This window comes from Eucalyptus grandis, chromosome 3, assembly GCF_016545825.1.
Source record: "Eucalyptus grandis isolate ANBG69807.140 chromosome 3, ASM1654582v1, whole genome shotgun sequence".
Classification (NCBI taxonomy): Eukaryota; Viridiplantae; Streptophyta; class Magnoliopsida; order Myrtales; family Myrtaceae; genus Eucalyptus; species Eucalyptus grandis.
The window spans coordinates 26,729,068-26,754,029 of NC_052614.1; the positions used below are offsets into that span (position 1 = coordinate 26,729,068).

General features: G+C 38.2%; 3 long non-coding RNA genes across 6 annotated transcripts; all 3 read right to left on the reverse strand.

The window, feature by feature from the left end:
- Positions 1–2,490: 2,490 nt before the first annotated feature.
- Positions 2,491–2,922, reverse strand: LOC104437172. The gene is made up of 2 exons (XR_724321.3): positions 2,871–2,922; positions 2,491–2,771 (listed from the first exon to the last, which is right to left on the reverse strand). It is a non-coding gene; the product is annotated as an uncharacterized LOC104437172 (long non-coding RNA).
- Positions 2,923–2,935: 13 nt separating this feature from the next.
- LOC120291246 lies at positions 2,936–5,087 on the reverse strand. 4 transcript variants are annotated; one of them, XR_005549177.1, is made up of 4 exons: positions 4,952–5,087; positions 4,527–4,807; positions 4,390–4,409; positions 2,936–4,308 (listed from the first exon to the last, which is right to left on the reverse strand). It is a non-coding gene; the product is annotated as an uncharacterized LOC120291246 (long non-coding RNA). The 4 variants fall into 4 exon arrangements; XR_005549179.1 differs by having other exon boundaries at positions 2,936–3,683; positions 3,972–4,409; XR_005549178.1 differs by having other exon boundaries at positions 2,936–3,830; positions 3,972–4,409.
- Positions 5,088–18,326: 13,239 nt separating this feature from the next.
- LOC120291070 lies at positions 18,327–21,016 on the reverse strand. The gene is made up of 2 exons (XR_005548900.1): positions 20,284–21,016; positions 18,327–20,004 (listed from the first exon to the last, which is right to left on the reverse strand). It is a non-coding gene; the product is annotated as an uncharacterized LOC120291070 (long non-coding RNA).
- Between the last annotated feature and the right edge of the window lie 3,946 nt (positions 21,017–24,962).

The window sequence follows — 24,962 nt, forward strand, 5'->3', positions numbered from 1 at the left end:
ACATGATCACTCCAAGAAGAAAGAAACCACTGCCAATTCACAGAATTGTGAATACCAGAATCAGCTCATGATACAATTAAACGGAAATATCAATCAATGATGAATCAATCACCAATCAGAGGAGTGCAAATGCTAACGATACACATAACATGGCAGACTCCCAGAGAGGCAAGAGTAACCTTCAGAAAATTAGCATACAAATCAGACCAAATCAACAATTAATCAAGAAACAAAAAGAAAATAAGAAGGATCAAGAGCATTTTGGGTATGATGTCTCCTCTGAAGAGTACTTCACAGAGGAACGCATGCACAATCATAGACGCGAGATGAGACTGAAGGATAAGGACATGATGGAGGGCTATTTCTAGGAAGGGGACATGGGCAAGCTTATCTGGATTGGATAGGGATCTGTTGTGGCCTGTACACCTTGCAAAGAAAGAACCATCACAGATCACACACCGGCCAAACTCCACCCTCCAAAGGAATGAGAAATGTTTGTCACATCAATCGGAAAATTATGGACTGAAGAACAAATTTCATTCAAACCAATAACTGCCTCGAGAGACGATAGAGCTTATCCAATTTCAGACAACGCCTGCGGAGAGCACACCATGTCAAGTCTGACGAGACTCCAACCTGTGAGAGAACCCGCACATATTAAAAAACCGAATAACAAATTCCCCATCAAACCCAGTAAATTTCATTCCATTGGCGGGTCCCAGACATGATCAAAGACTAATAATTCATCCTCTCAACCAAAAGAAAAAAAGAAGACAGCAAAAGGATCACTAGTCCTCCAAAAAGCCCAAACATCCCAGCCATAGTATTCATAGTATTCGTCATCCCTGACATCCTCAGACAAACAGTTTCACTCAGAGGGGAAAGAAACCACTGCGAAATTCACCAAATAACAGAAAGATCAATCGGTCATTCTATCGATAAAGGATCGAGAAACAAAAAGAAAAGAACAAGGATCAATAGTGCATTTTGGTGATGTCTCCTCTGAAGAGTACTTCGCAGAGGCTGTCAACTGAGGAACGCATGCACAATCATAGACACAAGATGAGACCGAAGGATGACGACACAAGGGAGGGCTATTTCTGGGAAGGAGACACCAGGAAGCTGATCTGGATTGGATAGTGATCTGTTGTGGCACATACACCTTGCAAAGACAGAACCATCAAAGATCACAAATCAGCCAAACTCTGAACTTATAAGGAATGAGAATCAGTTTTCGCATCAATTGGAAAATTGTCAGACTGGAGAACAAATTTCATTCAAACCAATTATCCACTCTCAGACAATCATCAGCTCGCAGTAGAGCACCCCTTGTCGAATCTGGCGAGACTCCAACCTGTGAGAGGATCAGGACTAGATGACAATCAAGTCCCAAAGATAAAAGACTGAAGAACAAATTTCAATCAAAACCAGTAAATTATAGCCTATCGCCTGAAAGACTACTTTCATCATCTCAACCAAAAAAAGACAACAAAAAGATCATCAGTCCTCCAAAAATCCCAAACACCTAGTTTTGCGAAACAAACTGACCAGTGTCGTTCTTGACATCCTCAAACAAACAGTTTCGCTCCAAGGGGAAGATGCCACTGTGAATTCACCAAATAACAAAATCTAGAAGCCGCTCATAAAACAATAAAATGGAAAGACCGATCGGCGGATGGATCAATTAAGGATCATAGGAGGAGCTAAACCAAACACCCATAATGACATCCTCAGACATGAAGAGATATGATCCAAGAGGAAAGAAGCCACTGCAAATTCACCAAATAACAAAATCCACAATAAGCCGGTAAAACAACAATGCAAAGATCAATCGACCTATCAATCAATAACTTCCGAGAGTTAGCAAATCACACCCTGACCAAAATGATAACAAGTGCTATCTGCACAATTCATACTTGATTTTTTGCCAACCACAACTTATTTATGCTATGATACAGAGTTGCACAATTTCCTTAACAAAGTGAGCAACTGACAATAGACAAATATGTCCAAAAGTCCAAAAATACAAGCAGAATCATACAAACTCCATCAGGTTTCTGGGCCTATACGACATATCCTGCAGAAAGGCTCAATTTCTTTGTGAGGTCTTCAAACCAATTAGTTTTTCTTCGCAAGTTCAACATTAGGTGTAGCTCATACAACACATGAACAAAATGATAACAAGTGCTATCTGCACAATTCATGCTTCATTTTTTGCCGACCACCACTCTTGTGCTACGGTACAAAGTTACACAATTTGCTCAACAAAGTGAGCAACTAACAAGATACAAATATGTCTACGAGCAGAATTATACGAGCTCCATCAGGTATTCCAAAAATACAAGCAGAATCATACAAGCTCCATCAGGTTTCTGGGCCTATACGACATATCCTGCAGAAAGGCTCAATTTCTTTGCAACGTCTTCAAACCAATTAGTTTTTCTTCGCAGGTTCAACATCAGGTGTAGCTCATACAACACATGAACAAAATAATAACAAGTGCTATCTGCACAATTCATGATTCATTTTTTTGCCAACCACAACTCTTGTGCTACGATACAAAGTTACACAATTTGCTCAACAAAGTGAGCAACTGACAAGATACAAATATGTCTACAAGCAGAATTATACAAGCTCCATCAGGTATTCCACTAACTTATATATTCCACTAGCTTATATACTCGCTAACGCTAGATGCTTCGTTTGTAAGCAGAATTTTATCCAGAGATCACAGCCTTTCATCTCCTTTCGGGGCCTATACAATACATATCCTGCAGGAAGGCTCAATTTCTTTGTGAAGTCAACAAACCAATTAGTTTTTCTTCTCGAGTTCAACATCAGGTATAGCTCATACAACACATGAACCGTACCTGAAGCAACACGTCCAGTGCACCATCTCATTCAAAGAGCAAGCTTATAAAAGTTGGCGAAAACATCCAATCCATCCACTCTACGCATGCCCACGAGCATCCTTGCAGATATAGTTTTGAAGGCACAAAATAGAGCCAAATTCCGCAGAAAACAAAGATAACAGAATAGGAGTTTTGGAGAAAGTCAGGGGTAAATCCATGTAGAGGGATCGTGCAAGCTGATGGCCTAGTAACTTTTCAACACACAAGCAATATAAAACTAATTTGTCGGGCAAATTTATATCAACTGGAACTTCAATATAAAGAGAATCCCCACAAGAATGCTTCTATGGACTGCACCAAACCAATTCAAAGTAGAAACAAATAATTTACAACAGGAAGAGAACTGGATGTTCATTGCATCTCCCCAAAAATAAAAATAAAGATAAAAATAAAAACAGACGATCCCTATGGAAAGATCCAGACATCGCTCATCGCTCCAATCCACAGGAAAAAAAAAAACAAAATTCAGTTTCTCAACTAAACGTAATTGCATTAATTAATAACCTCCTGCCTTCCCCAACTAAAGAACTAGGATTCTCTAACAGTTTTGTTCAATTTGCATCCTCACACGGTCCTTAGTGGGATCGCTCTAAACTGGAACAAGCACCTGTCAACAACTGAACAAGTCCGTATAGCATGGAAGCCACAAAATTAGTTGATATAATCAGCATTCGAACCTTAATAGCTTGGATAGACCTTTCTGTATAAAATCGGAGCTGTCGCCAACATTGTACTTAAAAAGGACCCAGCCAGATGCTTCAAAATTCATGCCTTCAAAGCAAACACCAAAGCAAATGAAACCAATCATAAGGCAATCATTTAGTATCTCCAATTACAAGGAAGATGACTTCATAGAGATACAGTAGAACCATGAATTAGAATTCCTGGTCAAAAGATCATCATTGGCAAATGATCACGCTGCAATTGGACATAGATAAATTCGTAGCCCTAAAGAGTTTCAACAGCTATGCTTGATTAAATTTAGATAATATATAAGCAGTAGAAGTTCGCCCATCGTACATTAGGTATCATAAGAGATCAGGAGGGGTCCATGCTTACCAGATATGTTAAGACCTCAAACCAAGGCTTATGCAGGATTGTCATCTAACCCTTCAGTTTCACCCATCTAAAAATAACTACAAAATTTGACAAACAGGCCAACCAAGCACCAAGTGTCTGCTTCTCCCAGCCAGACCAGCCACGTCTGCTGACAGCAAACAAGGCACAACACAGCTTTGCGATGGATAAGAAACAAGAGAATCAGCAGAAAGGAGAGAACCGGTCAGAGTGCAAGCAATGCCAAGGGAGTTATGTCTAGATGGCTGTCCTGTCTACGTCCCCATGTGAGGCCTGATCACATATGCCAATCATGAATGAAGCACGAGAAGAAAGAGACCTTCTAGAAGGCAGTCCTGACAACATCCCCATGTGAGGCCTAATCACGTATGCCAATCATAAAACACGAGAAGAAAGAGACCTTCTAGTTATGAAAGGTACCTACGTGGAATATTAAGAAATTAGGCAAAATCACAGTACCAGTTCATCTTTTCGGAATGAGATGCTAACAGTTTGCAACGAAGCATAACTTAGGTCCTGTAAGAAAAGTCTTCATACCGAGAACCTAGCATATTCAGAAATTAGGCCCTCAAGGTAGCACTACAAACTGAAAACAACCCGACAATCACTGTATCAGAAGTGGAAAAGTATTGCACTACCAATTCACCGAACAACGAGAATCCAGAATAAGCTGGTCAAAAACAGCAACGCAAAGTTCAATCGATCGCCCGATGAATCACTAAGCAATCAAAGGATGAGGCGTAAACCAAAGAATTCCGATAACCAGTAGGAATCGTAGGCCAAGCGAAACCCTCAAGGATCTCCGCAACCAGATGATGCTTCACAAAATCAGACAAGAAAGAAGAAAGCAAAATGAGGACACCATCAACAAAATCAATCAATCAATCAATCAATCAATCTAGAAGCGGAAAACAAAAAAAAAAAAAAAAGAGAAGAAGGAAGGGCCGATGAAGAACGCCTACATCAACGATGACGAAATTGCAGAAGAAGCCATGGGGGGAGAGAGAGTAGAACCAGGAACGCGGAACGAGAGCAACGGATACGAATGAGCACGAGAGGAGAAAAGGATACCCCGACCTCGGGTCGACCGTTGATGTAAAAATGTATCCGCAGCGAGGATCGTGATTTGGACGGCTGTGATCTGCTGACTCTTCAGTTTAGGAATTTCGACCGTTGCTTGACACGCTCGCCGTGAGAGAATTCACGATAGACGCCCGCTACGAATCATCTTCGACCACGTGTCAGTCGGTTGCTAACGGTCGTGTCCTGGCTTTCCCGCCGAAATTTAGTGATTGAAAATAATATTATTTGGATTTAAAAATTTAGGGGTAATATTACTACCTACCGACCGACCCATATATTTTAATTTGAAAATTATTTTCACCCAGCTTATTTCGCTTAGCTGAAAACTGTCATCTAATTTTTAAATGTGATATCTATCGTTTTTGAGGCATTTCATTATGCTCCCCTTGATTTGAGTCAATCGACAAAATTACTAAAGTGAGCTGCTTTTTCAATGAAATATATATATGACATCTACATATATCTCCCTCTAGTCGTTACTCGAATTCGAGATAGCAACATTTATGGTGACTCGCTACTTAAGCTCGTGGCTAAATTTGGCCAGATGTATTTAATTGACATAGTAGCAAAAATTTTAGGACTAAATTGGTAAAAAAAAAAAAAAAAAAAGGTTTATGACTGAATTGAAAAAATTGCAATAAATTTATGACTTTTTTGGTAATTTTCCCTCATTAGTTTGGATTGTTCTATACTTATTTTACAAATACAGATAACCTTATGAGTTGGGTTGATCTACACAAACTGTGCATGGTTATGAGCTGTGCACTGTAACCTTCTCATTTTTTTGTTAAATACACAAAACTTGCTCAACGAAATGTTTTTTGAGTTGCAATCTTGAAATATTTCCTCTTATTGTTCTATTTGAAAACATAATGGTGTGTTTGCGTGATGTTAACTAAGCTGTAAGGTAATTAAACATGATTTTTGGTATATTTCATAGCTACTACAGATGTGTTGTTGAAAATGTACCAGTGTGTTTGCATTATGTTAGCCAAGCAATGAATCATTAAACATGATTCCTAGGAATATTTCATATTTGTTGCTCATATAATTTTACTGTAAAAAATGAAACCGAAAAAAGAAAAAGAAAAAAAAGATTCTCAAGTAGATCTTGGAATTGGACCGGTAAAACATGGTAGGCTTTACATCCGGTTATAGGGAAGATATGGCAGGTTTTAAATTCCAAAAACCGGAAGTCAGTTATAGAAGGTTAAGTTCTAAATTTCAGGTCTGGAACCTACCTATCTAAGAACCAATCACCCTTAATCACTATAGCCCATTTTGAAAGGTACCTAGTCATGCAATTGAAATGTAGTTACTATGATCGTAACTAATAATAGAGTGGCATGGAAACTAATCTCGAGAATTGAACGCTTATCTTCTCTAAATATTAATTTCTTTTTATGTAATTGGAATGCACAGTAAAACAACGCACTCTTGGACTTAAAAGCACAAGAAAGTTGTTTTTTGGATGATCTGAAACAAGCATGTGGGCTTACAAATGCGGACGAACTTCTCCTTCATATCGGTCAAATGCTGGGTGTTGGTGACGCAAAACAAGAAGTCAGGATAGTTGTCCTAATTCAAACAGTTTGAAGAGTTGACTGTGCCAATGGCAAGAATTGCTGCTGGAACTTTGCACTCACGGGACTCCTCCATCGCTGATATTTCAAGTAGAAAGATGCATGAGCTCAAATAGGGATTACTGCTATATATGGAAGCATGAATAGAGGGTGGGTAACAATTAATCAAATTCCTATTTAGATTAGATGGGTCCTTAATTCCCACTAGGATAGGGTTGCTAGGGCGGGCATATATATGTGTTGCGTGGGGCCGATGCATTAAGAATGTGTTTGGCGGCATGGCGCTGGAGCATTAAACTCGGTCCAATTTCATCGTTTGGTCCAATTTGATGGTTGAACCTTATGAATAACGGACCGGGAAATTAGACGAGTTTTAATAATGATGTTTTAAGAAAGAAATGCTCCAGAATTTAAGAGAGGTTTCGGAAAGTATGGGCAGCTGTTGAAACAAGGATTGCGACGAAGCAATCTTTGTCCTCTTTCAAATCAATTTGGCTTAGGCTAAGGAGCGCGGCAATTGCTAGTGGTTTATACGGTCATGTTCCACACGTCGAGTGGGATATAGAAAGTCTAGAAATTTTTTATTAAGTCATATTCGCAAGTAATTAGTCTAGACATTCCATGATCAGATGCAGCCAAAGTCATGTTCAGTGCTAGACTTGAGAGGGGTAGCGACGAACAATAGCCGTCGCGATGAGACGCAATGCCTTATCTCTTGAGATTAGTGTTTGGAACAATGTGGTGAATGTTTTAGGCTTTATTCTTTTCACGAAAAAATGAATTTGTGTGAAAAATATTTTCTCAAAAATTGATCGCTCGTATTGCTTACATAAATAAATGAACAAAAATTATTTTTATCATCCACAAATATGTATAAATATAGATTGTAGTCAATGATGAAAATATTCTAAATTGCATAATTATTGTAAGCGATATAAGGGATTGGTTTGAGAAAAATATTTTCTAAATTAATTATTTTACGTGAAATAAATGGAGAATTAGCTACTATTTACATGGTAACAAGGGATTGATCTATGAGGTTAGTGTAAGATTCTACGAGACTACTATGCGGCCACTCAAAAAGTTTGAACTATTAAATCATGAAATTGTTGGGGTTGTTTGCATAGACTTTTAATTTTGTTTTTCACTCAATGTAATTTTTTTTTGACAAAAGCATATTAGATTTTTATAATAAAAAGCACCTAAAACTTTCACAATAAGAAAGTGTTAATACGTAAGTTGGACATTTTTATTTTAAAATTTGGGTACAATTTTTAATTTTGGAGGAAAAGCAAAAAAAAAAAAAACTTTCACTTTCACTTTTTCTTTTACTTCTACTTAATCCTAAACAAAGAAAATCTTAAATATTTGAGCACACTCTCCCATGCATAGACTATAATTTGATCTAAGCCCAATGGTCCCTTGTAATTGACCGAGTGGAGATATGCTATTCCACACACTGTACCAATCTACTATCCCTTCAGCCGGATTTTGCCATGAGCCCAGCCTAACTTCCGCCCTAAACCCATCGGCATCAACCACCGTCGCTGTCACACCTTTGACCACAGCGGCCGCTGGCCACAACTAGCGCCGCATCAATGATGAACACCATTGGCATTATTGAACCACCATGTCGATCTCCATTGTTCTCAGGCATGACTCGAGGACCCCTCTTTCTTGTTTGTCCATCTTCTCTATGGCTGTTCTACTAGACAGGGTTGGTGTCAGGTTCATCGTCAGTTGGAGAGCCTGTAAATGCCCGCTTTGAGTCAGCCAGGTTGCTATTTACAAGCAATCACTCATCGACAATAATAAGCCTTTAAGATGTGGAGGCTTCTCAACGTCATTGACACCTAAATCTTGACGACCAATTTAGTCAATTACTGTATTTAAAATAATGAGTCGATCCCAAACCCTAAACAAAAATATCACTTGTTTATTCACATTTTGCGTTTTAAGTCATCAAATGAGTTCCCTATGATGCTATCATGGACTGATGCATGCAAAATCACTTTTCGTAGTGCAACGCCACCACTGAAAAGCATACGTAGGACCCGAAGTTAGCTAGCCATTCACATGAGAAAGTACTCGTGGGAAGAAATACAAAACAAAAAATAAAAAGAACCGGCTGAGATGTGGATTGATGGAGAATATTCTGGCTTCTTGCCTTTCAAAATCAAGGTTAACACCTATAAGTAGGGGTTTGTACAAACTCTCAATATACATCACACACAGAACACATTCAGAAGAGTTCTCTTTTGAAGTCGAGGACCATTAAGGTCCTCCCCCTCTACTTTTGGGTGATTGACTATTACCTAATTCAAAGGAGATCCCCATCATTTTTTAGGTCCATTGTACAAGCGTACTCTACTTTGGGCTCATCGCCTATTAGCTAACTTAAATAGGGAATGGAGAAATATAATTTAACAATCAAGTCAGACCTTTTGACATTGGTAGATGCAGTTTTAAATCCAAGTTTGACCTCATGGAAGACACGCATCTAGTTGGTTGAGTGTGTTGAATTGCTCCATTATTCTCCAAGCTCCAAATCCAACACTGTAGAAGAGACGCTAAATTTATCTCGAACCATGTCGTCAAAGCCCATAGATGCAATTTCCTTCCTTAAAATTGGGTTGTTTCACTTCCTCAGTATCTTTTCGACCTTTTATGTACCGAAATCCATTTTATAGTCCGTTTGATGTTCTTACTTGAATGAAGCTCCTATATTTCAAAAAAAGGGGAGGGGAACACCTGCCGGTGTTGTTAATGGGGCACAACTTTTTCTATTTGCTTAATCGAATGCATTGAAATTTGGTCTATTCAAACCCATTAATTGGCTGTAATTTTTTTTTATTTGGTAATTACCAATGAGTCGGTTACCCATTTTTCATCTCTACTTGTGGGCAACTTATTGAGATAACAATCACGTGATGACTTAAATAACCCTCAACCCCTTATATTTGAGCGAAGGAATTTTGTAAAATAAGTTTATCAATCTTTATATCTAGCGATATTCTTGCATGCTACTTTTTTGTTGGCCAAATCTCCAACCCTTTGCATAAACCCAAAAGATGTAACCTACTTATATTTGGGCCTGGACAAAAATTCCCGACTACTAAAATATTAACACCGTTAGCCATGTTGGCAGCTATTGGATATTTAAACGTTAAAAAAGAAGTTTATTATTTTTGCCTCCCGAGTAAAAATGTGCTTTTGTTGGACATTAAAAAAATTAAGCCATTTTGTCTCTCAGGTATAATTACGAGACATTTCCATTTGGCTGTGGTTCATGAAAGATGGTCATAAATACGAGACTTAAGAAACTTTTGGGCTTGTAGAAAGGGTAATTGTTAGTTTTATGCTTAATCTTGAAAAGTACTTTTATGCTAATTTTAGGCACGTAATTATTTTGTAAATTTTTGAAATTGGAATAACATGTTTAATTTTGGTGAGAAATCAAGAAAGTATTTTTATGCTCGATCCTTGCAAAGCTCACAAAACTTTTGTTCTCATTGGATCCCGGTGCATGCAAGGGTTGTTCTTGTATGTTCGATCAGTTGTCAGTAAGTGCTAAATTAATCCGAGGTATAGTAGCACTTACGGTTGTGAGGGAATATGGATTTAATAAATTGTTAATTGTAATAAATTATTACACTATTCTTTATATAGTTCTTCTCCAAGTAAATCCCATCACCTCTCCTCTTAGTCCCAATCATTTGGGGGGAGAACAAGATGAATGGCGAGAATTTAGACTTCGTATCGAATCAAAAGATAGGAATAAAAATCGATCAATTCTAAGACTTTCTAGCAACCCTTAAACTTAACTATCTCCTCCTAACATTGGGAAGCAAAGTAGGGGAATTGCATATTCTAAAAGCTTCAATTCTTCAGTGACGAGATGATTTTCATTGAGTTCCATTTGGCTCTAATGCTACCATGACTTTGGAGAGGGCGATCAATGGTATTTAGGTTGCGACAACTCTGCCTATCTTGCATGAGTTCACATACAATGGAAAAAACTGAATCTAGAATTAGATTCTCTCGTGATACCTTGTAATATACATTACCCATTTTTAGATCTCTACTTGTTGGTCAATCATTTGATGACGTAATAACCCTCAACCCTTACATTGTTTGTGAGCCAAATCTCCAACCCTTTGCATAAACCCCAAAAAAACAACCAACTTATATCTGGGCCCGGACAAAAATCGCCCGACTATTAAAATATTCACATCCTTAGCCACGTTAGCAGCTACATAGGATAGTTTAAACTTTAATTTTTTTTTATTATTTTAGCCCCTTGAGTAAAAATATGCTTTTGTTGGACATAAAAAAAAAAATTAAGCCATTTTTGTCTCTCGGGTGCAGTTACGAGACAATTTCAGTGGATTTGGCTGTGGTTCGTGAAAGATGGTCATATATATGAGACTTAAGAAACTTTTAGGCTTGTAGCAAGAGTAATAGTTACTTTTATGCTAACTCTTGCAAAGTACTTTTATGCTAATTTTAGGCACATAAATATTTTGTAATTTTTTTAAATTGGATTAACATGTTTAATTTTTGGTAAGAAATCAAGAAAGTATTTTTATGCTAAATCCTTGCAAAACCCACGAAACTTTTGTTCTCATCGGATCCGATGCATGCAATGCTCTTGTCTGTCCGATCGTTGCTAGTATGTGCTAAATGAATCTGAGGTATAGTAGCTCTTGCGGTTGCAAGGGAATAAAGATTTAATAAATTGTTAATTGTAATAAAATTATTACACTATTCTTCATATAGTTCTTCTCCAAGTAAAACCCATCACCTCGCCTCTCAGTCCCAATCATTCGGGAGGGAGAAGACAAGATGAATGGCGAGAATTTAGACTTTGCATCAAATTGTAAGAGTCAAATAAAAAATCGATCAATTCCAAAGCCTTCTAGCAACCCTTAAACTTAACTATTTCCTCCTAACATTGGGAAGCAAAGCAGGAAACTGCAGATTCCAAAGCTTCAATTCTTCAATGACGAGATGATTTTCATTGAGTTTCATTTGGCTCTAATTCTATCATGAGGTTGGTGAGGGTGGCCAATGGTACTTAGGCTATGACGACTCCACCTGTCTTGAATGATTTCACATCCAATGGAAAAAATTGAATTTAAAATTAGATATTTTGTAGATACCGTGACATACAACATGAAATTCTTGCAATCACATGAATATTGAATTTCGAAAGAAATTAATAGTAAGTCCTTTTCATTCTGCTTAGCTTTTCATGGTTGATGAATTTTGATTTGGGTGCAAAAGAACGTGGATCTTTGGTGAAAATGAGCAATTTTAACATTTGAGAAAATATTTGGTATAATTGATTCGTCAACTCAACAATATAATAAGAGCATGCTTTTTTACTCATCTTTCTATTTAGACACTTTTTCCTCGTCTTCATTACGCGAGCAGAACCAGAAACGCGTAATGAAGACGAGGAAGAGGGGAGAGGACGGTTATTTATAGGAGAGGATACACCGACTTCGGATTGACCGTCGATAATAAATAAATCCGAAGCAAAGGTCGTGATTGGACGGCTGTGATCTTTGACATTTTAATTTAGGAAAGTCGGTGGGCCGCCAATTCCAACCGTTGCTTGAGACGCATGCGGTATCGCGTGAAGAATTGGGAAGGCACGCTTGGCATGGATCATCTTTGAACATCTGTCCTGAGTTGGTGTGATCGTGTCCTTCCTTCTTGACATGGATAAAAAGTAAATAAAACCGTAAAAAATGCACCCGAAAATTTAAGTGGTTCGGCCCAGTTGACCTACATCCACGGATGAAAAGGAGCGCATTATCTTTATGAACCAAGAATTACAACATGGCCAGCCATCTAGATTCAATTGCTCCCTTGGCAACACATATTCCAACAATCTCAAAGACATTTATCTTTACTTGAGCAGCAACGAGTGGGCCTGGTCCAACTCTCCCCCGGCCACACCACAATGAGGGCCCGACGACTCTTTATCTCGTAGATGTTCCTGGTAATTCAACTACGACAGCAGAAAACAAAAGTATTCAGAAGAGCAGCAAGTTCCCTACTACATATGGGATAAAGTATTGTTCGACGGCCACTGCATTGCTGGAATAGCCTTCCTCGCCCCAATTTTTTACCAATCGGAGGTTGACACAATAGTTGCATAATCTGCACTGGTTTCCAAATTTTTATGGCAAGACCAAACTATTCACAAAACACATGTGTTACTGTTGAATTATCCTGATTTTTAGGATCTGATTATTAGGAATATTCTATCATGATTTCTTGGGTCCTAATTATTAGAAAATAGCTGTATATAATTAGTTAGGAAATGATTTATTAGTATCCCTTGATTTGTGGGATTATAGCTGTATTTTACAGATCTGTTTTTTTTTTTTTTTCTAGTTAGTACTTGTAGAAGTCCTATAAATAGCTTTGTAATCCTGGTACAGAAATACAGAGAATCATCACAATTATTTTCTCTAAATTCTTCGTGGTATCAAAGCCTTAGGCTCATTTTTCTAGGATAGTGTTGCAGTGCATCCTTCATTGAGGCAATAATCTTCCTATCATAACCTTCATTACTGGGTTTGTCTTTGTCCTTAACAATTTGATCACAACTGTCATTATTGCAATCCCTTTAGCTATATTTTTCTCTCTTCACTTCTAAACTTGTCCCAATTTTGCCCTAAAACCTCATTCACTTGCAGCCTTTACTGCATCTGTTTTTTGCTCTTCCTTTCCAAGTACTTTTTTGTGCCTAGAATTATCCATGTCTAAGACAAAATTGATTGGAGATACTTCGGGTCAAAATGAGGAGGCCAACACCAACCATATGACCAGAGATCTACAAAATGTGAGAGCAACTTATAGGCTGAATGAAAAGAATTATCTCAAATGGTCACAATTTGTCAAGACCTATTTGAAGGGTAAAGAAAGACTTAGCCATCTTCTCAGAATAGATCCAACACCAGAAGATCCCACGTTCAACGCATGGGATGAGGCAAATTCAATAATCATGTCATGGCTTTGGGATTCAATGGATTTAGCCATAAGTGATACATGTATGTTTCTCAAAACTGCAAAGGAGATTTGGGATTCTATTCGCAGGACTTATTCAAAGGCTCGAGATGCAGTACAAGTATATGAAATCAAGGTAAAGACAAGTGCAACCAAACAAGGGAGCAAAACGGTGACTGAATATGCCAATTCCCTTCAAAATCTATGGCAAGAACTTGATCATTATTGAGTATTTGAGATGAAGTGTGCAGATGATGCTGCGATTCTAAAAACCTTCATTGAAAAGGATCGAGTATATGATTTCCTAGCAGGTCTTAATTCTGAATTTGACCAAGTCATGATTCAAATACTTGGAAATGAAGAAATCCCTTCTTTGGAAGAGACGATTACTCTAACTGGGCATAAGAAAGTCGAAGGGGAATAATGCTAGAGCCTCAAGCTATGGAAGGTTTAGCATTAGTAATTCGCAATGCATCAACACAAGAAAGAGGAAAAGGTGGATGCTTTGAGGCTTACATAGAGGGATATCGAGACAGTTTGTGGTGTACCTGTAACAAGCCAAGGCATACAAAGGAACGTTACTGGAAGCTGAATGGCAAACCAGCAACCTCAAGCTGAGAGTGGGGAAACAAAAGAGGATAGTCAAGGCCCTAGGCTCATCTAATTGAACAGACCAGCCATCAAATCAGTCACGTGAAGGACGAGTGAAAGAATCCTTCAAGTAGTGAGGAAATAAAAAGAATTAAAGGGCTTTTAGGGTTTCTTGATCAACCATCCGATGCATGTTCCTTAGCACTCTCAGGTAAGTCTCCATTCTATTTTAGTCTAAATGCCTCAGAAAAACTTTCAAGTGAAGCTTGGATAATAGACTCAGTGCCACGATCACATGACTCACACTTCACTTTTTATTTATTTATTACCTACACCCCATGTCCAAGCAATAGGAAAATAGTTGTGGCAGATGGTTTTATGGCCTTTGTTGAAGGAGTTGGTGATATCTATATTACGTTTGTTCTCACTCTAAAAGATGTCCTCCATGTGCCAAAACTATCAACCAACCTAGTCTCCATACAAAGGCTCACCAATGACCTCAAATGTTATGCAATTTTTTACCCTACCTATTGTGTTTTTCAGGAACAGGATTAAGGGAGGAAGATTGAACTTTCTAAGGAAAAGAATGGGTTGTATTATCTTGAGAAACCGGGGATTTCAAAGAAAGTCATGAACAATTCATCCTTGTCATTTCTTAGTGCTTCAAATAAGGTCCTCATTTGGCTTTACCATTTTCGTTTTGGTCATCCATCTTTTCGTGTCTTAAACATCATGTTTCTTTCTTTAATCCAATGTGATACTTGTGAATTTGCTAAGCATACCAGTGTATCTTTTCCTATAAACAACAAAAGAAGTTCTCATCCTTTTGATTTGATTCACAGTGACATTGGGGACCTTCCACAATTCCAAATATCTCAAGGGCTTGCTGGTTCGTTTCTCTAATCGATGATTGCACTAGGGTCACATGGATATTTTTACTCAAACACAAATTTGATGTAAGTAGTATTGTTCCTAATTTTAATTTTATGGTTCAAAATTAATTTAGAGTTAAAATTAAGAGCTTTAGATCAAATAATGCTAGAGACTACTATAATAAGATCTTGTCAAGCAATTTCCAAAAGAAGGGATCATCCATGAGTCATCTTGTGTAAACACAACATAGCAAAATGAGGTGGCTGAAAGGAAAAATGGTCATTTGCTCAACACTACTCGAGCATTGTTGTTTCATGGAAATGTCCCTAAGTCTTATTGGGGGGAAGCCGTCCTTACATCTACATACATGATTAATAGATTGCCATCAAGAGTATTAGATTTCAAAACTCCTATGGCAGTCCTTTCTAGCTTTTATCCCCATTTCAGGACAACAAATAATCTCATACCTAGAGTCTTCAGTTGCACCTCATTTGTACATGTTCATAATAAGCAAAGGGGAAAGCTAGATCCTAGAGCAATCAATCCTAGAGCAATCAAGTGTGTCTTTCTTGGTTACTCCTCTACACAAAGGGGTATAAATGTTATCATCCTCATTCTCGAAAGACCCATATATCAGTCAATGTTACATTTGTATAAAACAAACCTTACTTTCCACAATCTTATCTTCAGGGGGAAAAGTCATTAGTTGAAGATAAAGACTTTGACAGCCTTAATCTTGACGTACCTCCTAATAATCTTCCAATCCCTGATCAATCAACTCCTAACCAATCAGCCTCCAACTCCAATTAAAGGGCTCCTCATGAATCAGTTTATGATGAATCAGTTCGTGCTACTTCAATCCCGGACTCACTCTCTACGATTGAGCCTATTCCGGAACGAGAGTCCACTCCCATATCTCCCCATATTTATGACTCTATGAGATTTCTTTAGGTATACTCGAGAAAGATAGCTGTTTCTAGACCATACACAAGTTCAAGATTCCCATCCGAGTTTTGCAAATGAATTTCCAGTAAGTTCCAACTCTCATTTGCATAAATAGTCAATTGATATGCAAGAAAATGACTCGCATCTTCCCATTGCTATTAGAAAATGTACTGGAGAGTGCACAAAGCGACCCTTATATCCTCTATCTCACTATGTGTCACTTGATCGCCTATCACCACCTCATAAAAATTTGAGTCTGACACCTTTTCTATTCCAAATACTTTATTAGAGGCATTGTCTAAAGAAGAATGAAGAAATGCAATGAGAGAAGAAATTGATGCACTAGAAAAAAACCAAACTTGGGAGATTGTCGAAAAACCTAAGGGAAAGAATCTTGTGGGCTATAAATTGGTTTTTACCTTGAAATACAAAGCTGATGGTTCTCTTGAGAGGTATAAAGCACGATTGGTGGCAAAGAGTTATACTCAAACTTATGGAGTAGATTATCAAGAGACATTTGCTCCGGTAGCAAAGATGAACACTGTGAGAATTCTACTCTCTTTGGCTGTTCATTTTAATTGGCAACTTCAACAGTATGATGTGAAGAATGTATTCTTACATGGAGACCTAGAGGAGGAGATCTACATGAGTATTCCACTGGAATTTAAAGAAAGCATGTAGATTACGAAAAGCACTATATGGGCTCAAGCAATCACCTAGAGCTTGGTTTGGGAGATTTTCCGAAGTTATGAAAGTTTTAGGCTACAAACAAAGCCAAGGTGATCATACTCTCTTCATTAAGCATTTGGCAAGAGGGAGAGTGACTGCACTTCTAGTGTACGTCGATGATATTATTATCACGTGACGATGATGAGGAGAAATAGCAGCTAAAGCAATGTTTGATTGAAGAGTTTGAAATAAAAGAGCTAGGAAGACTCAAGTACTTTCTTGGCATTGAAGTTTCTTCCTCTAGACAAGGAATTTTTGTCTCACAACAAAAGTATGTGACTGATCTCTTGAAGAAATTGGAAAACTTGGTTGTAAACCAGTAGCCACATCTATTGAGCCTAATAAAAAGCTTGGCTGTAGATCGAGAAATGTATCAAAAATTGGTCGGGAAACTCATCTATTTGGCTCATACTAGGCCTGATATTGCCTATTCAATAAGCGTGATTAGTCCATTTATGCATGACCCAAGAGAATCACACTTACAAGCCATCAATCGAGTGTTGCATTATTTAAAGGGAAGTCCCGAAAAGGAGTCATATTTAGAAGAAATCAAAAACTGGTGCTGCAAGCTTATACCAATGCTGGCTATGCAGGATCCATGGTGGATAGAAGGTCAACATCTGGTTATTGCACATTTCTTGACGGAAATTTAGTAACTTTGTAGAGTAAAAAATAGAATGTAGTTGCAAGATTAAGTGCTGAATCAGAAATTCGAGCAATGGCCCAAGGAATATGTGAGCTATTATGGCTTTGAAATTGACGGGCATATTTTATCAAAGAAAAGATAGAAGAGGGGTTGATCTGCATGTCATACATACCTTCCGGAGATCAACTAGCTGATGTGCTAACCAAAGGACTTAATGGTGGGATCTTTCACGAAATAATCTCCAAGCTGGGAATGGAAGACATCTATTCCTCAACTTGAGGGAGTGTTGAATTATCCTCATTTTTAGGATTTGATTATTAGGAATATTCAATCCTGATTTCTTGGGTCCTAATTATTAGGAAATAGCTGTAAATAATTAGTTAGGAAATGATTTATTAGTATCCCTTGATTTGTGGGATTATAGCTGTATTTTATAAAACTGTTTTTTTCCTAGGTAGTACTTGTAGAAGTCCTATAAATAGCTTTGTAATCTTGGTACAGAAATACAAAGAATTATCACAATTCTTTCTCTAAATTCTTCAGTTACAATTGTTCTCGTGCTGCAGGAGCTCCTTTCAAATATGAATACAAACATGACAATTAAAGAACGATCCAAAACAAGTATCATAGCACATAAGATTGTTTCTAAAACTCCCCCACTCTTATCAACGTGGATTTACTGAAAGTTTGTGGACGGTGCACTAACGTTGGCTTGACAATACCCTCGCATTTAAGTCTGGCTCCACCACCCACATATCAAATACAACACAAGTAAGAGCAAAATCCCAGGCATTTCATTATTGACAATGCTTGAAAATTGTAAGAGATGATGCGGTAACGCAGGAGCTAAGGAACACAAATCAATGGACCTAGCTCCAAGCAGAATTGAAATCGGCACGACAACCTGGAGCTGAGGGACATGCAAATAGAAGATCCCAGCTTCTTCAAATAAACAGATTCAGAATCCACAAGATAACCCTCTTCTCCCACTTGTCATCCAAAGATATAAAAGTCGAGAGAGAGTCAAAACTACTTTCAAACTCAAAATTAAAGAGAGGGATTCTGAAAGGAGTCGGATACAAACATCAAACTTCTACTGATAGCTCCATCATCATAATTATGTGTCCCAAAGATGTTTCCAGAGATGAACGTTCAAGTAAATCTCCAGATGGTAAACATATGGCCTATATACATGTTTAGTCAGTCAACATTGTATTGTGCTTAACCAACCTGTAAAAAAAAAACCACAGGCAAACAAAAACCCAGCAACAAATTCAGGTCCTTAGGAGGCGAAGGAATTACACCAAAACCTCTTCATCAGAATGAAGATCTATAATTGTGACTGGCATCTTGGCTAGATCTCAATTTTACCACCTCTCTTGATTGCTGACAGCGCAAATGCTGTGGCCTTGCAAGGTAGCATCAATGAGAAGGAAAACAAGTACTGCTAACAAATAGTTAGAAATTGCCTCTTGAACAGAATTAGGGATAACAGATTTGATATGTCTACATAATCAAGGTAGGTACCGAACTTAAAACAAAACACTCACTATATAAAAGAACCAGGTTACTATAATGAACAAATTGAAGTGCTCAGCCATAGTAGAGATTGTCAATAGTTCCAGAAGCTGTGCACAAGTCAATACTTCCACATCTAATAGCATTAACAATAACCATGCTTGGTGAGGATTTCCCAGAGAGCCAATGATACAATGGCCGGTAGGAAACCGTATAGACAAGGAAGAAACATTACTCAGTATAGCTGGATGAAGTATCGACATTCTTGAAGATCACCTTCCTGATGTCTGGTGTACACTATTAAAAGGACCATCCACCCTCAACAACATCAGAAGATTGGGAGAAATGAGTAAGGCAAGTTTTGTGAAACATCTCCATCAGGTAAAAATCTTATATACATGACATGGGAATCAAGGCGATAGCAACCGGTTAACAAAGAAAAGACAATAGACCCATCTCATATCCAACTGAAGCAATTTCCCAAGAAGGTAATAATCTCAGCCATCTGCGATCAACCAGTCACTTCAAGTGAAATTACCATTAAGATAGCGCACCAAATGCCAACTGTCCAGCCAAAATAAGGCTGGCATTATCCTTACAGTGACTAAAATAACTGAAAGACTCCAGTAATAAGTAAATCTTCTGTGTCTTAATCAAATTCCATTGCTATTAAAGACAACTTAGAAACCTTATCCGTATAAAAGCAAGTTGTTTCCACGTTTTGACTTGTTGATGGTGCGTCAAGATCAGAACTGAATAGAAAAACCTCGGTCTTAACAACCAATTGACCAAATTGAAATCACCATCATTTTGGTAGCCATAACATTGTGAAAATCTGTTGATCAATGGCAAGGGAACTTCAAAATTTCCTTCTTATTCACTGACACCAGAATCTTTTGCTCATAAGAAACACGAACTCTGGAAAACAAGAACCAGAAGCATCAAGTCCTAAGATATGCAGCTGAAAGTCCACAGCAGGAGTCTTATTGCAGATGTCCTCCATCCTATTGTAAAAAGAAACGATCTCCAGAACAAAAACATTGTAATCAGAGCACTGTAGATTTTGCATAGGAATAGATACTGGTGCACAATCTAGTACTAATGCCCATGATGAACAGCATGCTAAACCCCAAGACAACTGGAAGCAGAGAAGCCTCAACCCACTCCCCTCAACAGAGCAACCTACCCATTGCAGCCGTTGGTGGGAAGCCCACATTTTCAAAACACAGTAGATCACCCCATTATGGTTTCAAACCCATCAAAGTCCCCAGTAAAAAGCTTTTTATCAGGATCAAGCATGTACCTAGTAAGCTCGTGCCACAGACAACCTTGAATATGGGAACAAGCAATACGTCTCTCTTCCATTTGTCTGGTGTACTAAAGCCTCAATAACGCATGACAAGGACACCACCCATAAACCAACCCAACCAAAGATAGATGTCAATAGATCATCGAACTTGGGAAAAGCTCAGTCATTCTAAGTAATAATTGACCAACCTCATCATATGTACTCATTCTTGACACAACCTCCTCAATCAAAGAGATCGCTCTGTAAAAAAAGAAGCACAGCCAGTGCATTGGATTATAAATGCAGAAACAGCTCTAAAACAACAAAAGGATTGATCAATCCATCAATTGATGATCAAAGGAGTGTAAACACTGAGGATGTCCATGACCACTCCTCAACAACCACTTAAAGCATAGAAATCACCTGGTAAATGAAAAGTTCCAACAAAAATTCTGTATCAAAAGAAACATATAAATCGTATAGGATGAAACCCTAAGCTAAGTAAATTGTATGAAGGTAGCATTCGCAAATAAATTACACTTGCAATATCTCCATGATTTACCACCAATCACTTTAGTTAATGCAGCATGCATTACAAGGATAGAAACAAGCCATAACTTTGAGGATCCCAAGCTTTCCAGATTCATAAACAATCCCTACAATGGAAGATAGTGAATGACTATTCATTTTCCAAAAACAACAAAAGGCAAGAGAAGCTCAAATAAATAAGAGCTTGTTAATTAAAATGTAAAAGAACCTTTACAGATTAAAGACAGCCCACACCTAAACAAAAGAGGCTTGCAATACAAGGAAAATGAGGAAGGCCTAATCATCTCACCATAAACGGAAAAAAGCAGAAGTGGAAAACAAACTTCATTCAAACCAATAACTGCCTAGAATCCACAAAGCAGCTGCTTGTCCAATTTCAAACAATCATCAACTCAGCCCTACAGAAGAACACAATAGATCACCACTTCTCAAACCCGGCAAAACTTAAACCTCTAAAGAGAGAACTCAACAATTTCTATCTCACTGCTCCCGAAGACAGTCAACTGAAGACAAACTTAAATCAAAACTACAAAATGCCTAGAGATCTTCAAAATTCCAGTCCAGCCCCATCCTGAATATGTGGTCAGAGACTTTCAGAACTCGAGCAAACAAAAACTACATAATAGATCACCACTTCTCCAAGACATACAGATCAAAAGTTTCCAATCCAATTCCGAAGAGAAAGTAGACTCTAAAATAACAAAGAACAACTATCATCATCTGTTAAAAAATAGATTTAAAATAATAAAGATCAAGAATACCAATCCAGATAGTTATTTGAAATACATCATCAAAAAATAAAATTCTACCAGTATGCCCTGAAGTAAAACCAATTCTGTCAGCAAACAGCCTTCACAGTCCCAATAACCAAAGAAAACCTACAATTCTTTAGATATTTATATGGCCATTGACTGAATCCAACTTGAACAATCTCTTGCACAGAAAGAACACGAAGTGACCTCTTGATCTGTACCAAAAGAAAAACACAGAAGTCGTGTACAAAGGAAGGCGAAGCAAAGTAGGTAATGCCAAGAGTGATCTCCATGATAGGGAAGAAGTGCATAACGCATACATCTTAATGATATCTACATGAATAACCAGAGATCCAATTAGCGATTGTGGCACAAAAATAAGAATGAAGAGAAACGAGCTACTACTTGTCTGGACCTTTCCAGACAAGAAAGAACTCGACAGAAGAGCTTGTCCTATGAATTAATTCTTATGCAGCAAGAAAGAGCCATCACTGATCACAGACACTCCATCGTGAAATTGACGAGTTAAAGGATTGCCTCGACCAAACTATGACCTGCAAAGGAAAGAAAACATTTGATTGTTCCACCTCAACTAGACGATAACCACCTTGACTAGAAGATAACAGAAGTGGAAGAAAAATTAGAAATTGATGCTGCATTGTAGACACTCCATGTCGAACTTGGCCACATGAAATATTGCCTTGACCAAACTCTGATCTGCGAAGGGAAGAGAACTAGATCTGATCTCTCGGATTAACTAAGAAACAAGAAGAAAAGCAGAGGATCAAGAGCGCATTTTGGGAACAATGTCTCATCTGAACTTCGCAGAAGCTGTCGACTGAGAGGGGAACACAATGCAAGATGAAACTGAAGGATGAGGACACACGACAGGGACTATTTCTAGGAAGGAGACACTGGCCTTCGAACTTATAAGATGCGGATCTCGGTTGGATACTGGATAGTGATCTGTTGTGGCGTGTGAAGACAGGTTTTATAAGAATCTCCATGAGGTGAAAAACTTATATACATTATAAGCGAATCAAGGCGATACCAACTGAATAACAAAGAAAAGAGTTAGACCAAAAACTCATATCTGACTGAAGCAATTCCCCGAGAAGGCAAGAACCTCATCCATCTGTGACCAACCACTTGTTTCAAGTGAAATTACCAGCAAGGGAGTGCACCAAATGCTATCCAACCACAAGGCGAGTAATATACTTAGAATAACTATGAAATAATTGAAAGAATCCTGCAATTAGCACATCTTCTCCATCCAAATCAAATTCCACGGCTATTAAAAACCAAAAAGATACTATGTCCATATAAAAAGCAATTTGTCTCCACATTGACCAACTTACCGACGGTGGATTGTGATCAGAGTTGGATAAAATCTCAGTCTCAACAACCATCTTCACCAAATTGAATTCACCATCATCTTAAAGCTGGTGAAAGGTAGCAGAGAGCTGTTGATCAATGGCAAGGGAACTTCAAAATTTCATTTTTATTCACCCACACTAAAATTTTTGTTAATAAGAGAAAATAACTCTGGAAAATGAGAGCCACAAGCATCAAGTCATACGGTATGCAGCTGAAAGTGCAATCAGGAGTCCTACAAGAAGAATAGGGAGAGAAACGAGCTAGAACATGTGTGGACCTTTCCAGACATGAAAGAACTCTGAAAGAAGAACTTGTCCCATGAATCAATGCTTATGCAACAAGAATGAACCATTACCGATTGCAGATACTCCATATCAAAATTGACAAGGTAAACTATTGGCTCGACCAAACTCGACCTGCGAAAGAAAGAGAACATCCGATTGTTCCACCTTAACTAGAAGATAACAGAAGTGGAAGACAGATTAGGGGTTGATGTGTATGAGCAAGAAAGAACATCACTTATCCCAGACACTCCATATCAATCTTGGCCAGGTATAGTATTGCCTCGACCGAACTCGATCCGGGGAGTCCGATCTTTCGAGTTAACTCGAAAATAACAAAGTAGTAAAGGACAAGTTCCATTCAAAACAATAACCGCCTGAAATCCAAGCAGCAACAGCTCATTAAATTTCAAACAATTCTCATCTCAGCCCTCCGTAAAACGCAATAGATCACCAGCTGTCAAAATCCAGTAATACTTTGGAACAGTAAAAGAAGCATAGAAGGTTGTCATAATTTCAATTTCAAAAATTTGTTGTACTTCTAGATCATCAGCTCAACCACAAACAGTGTAAGATCGATCATTAGTCCTCCAAAAGCCCAAATGTGGCATTCTATGTAACCAACTGACCAGTTGCATCGTATTCATTGTCCACTTGGACATCATCCTCGAGAAAATGATCACTCCAAGAAGAAAGAAGAAACGCCAATTCGGGGAATAGTGAATACCAGAATGAGCTCATAATGCAATTGAACTTGTAAAGATCAATCGAAGATGAATCGATCAGCGATCAGAGGAGCACAGACCCTAACGATGCCCACAACATGCCAGTCCCGAAAGGCCAGGCGTAACCTTCGGAAAATAACAGTGTTAAAAAATCGACTGATTTCAAAATCAATCAAGAAATATAAAGAAAAAAAGAAAGGTCAGGAATGCGTTTCGGGAACAATGTCTCCTCTGAAGAGTAGTTCGTAAAGGGTGTTGGCTCAGTGAGGAATGCATGCACAATCATAGATGCACGATGAGCTGAAGGATGAGGACATGAGGGAGGGACAATTTCTAGGAAGGAGACACCAAAGCAAGCGGATCAGATTGGATAATGATCTGTTGTGGCGCGTACACCTTGCAAAGAAAGAACCATCACAGATTATACGTCAACCAAATGCTGACCTCCGGAGGAACGAGAATTGGGTTTTGCATTAATTGAAAATTAGGGGATTGGAGAACAAATTTCCATTCAAACCGATAAGCCTCGAGAGACGATAGAGCTTATCCAATTTCAGACAATGATCAGCTCGCACCAGATCACCACTTGTCAAGACTAGCAAAACTCCGACTTGTGAGAGGATCCGGGCTAGATGATAATCAACCCCAAAGTTATAAAATAAAAATAAAAATTCCCAATACAGACCAGCAAATTTCGGCCTATCGCCTGAAAGACTACGGTTCATCATCTCAACGAAAAGAGGCAGCAAAAGGATCATCGGTCCTCCAAGAAGCCCAACATCTAGTTTTATGAAACAAACTGACGATGTCACGGTATTCATTCGTTCTTGCCATCGTCAGAAAAATAGTTCACTCGAGGGAAACAAACCACTGCAAATTCACCAAATACGAGAATCTAGAAGCAGATCATAAAACAATTTTACAGAAAAGTGGGTTCTTTAAAGAATTAGAGGAGGAGCTAAACCAAACACTTCCCTTAACAATGTCTCCCGATGAGCCTGAAGGATGAG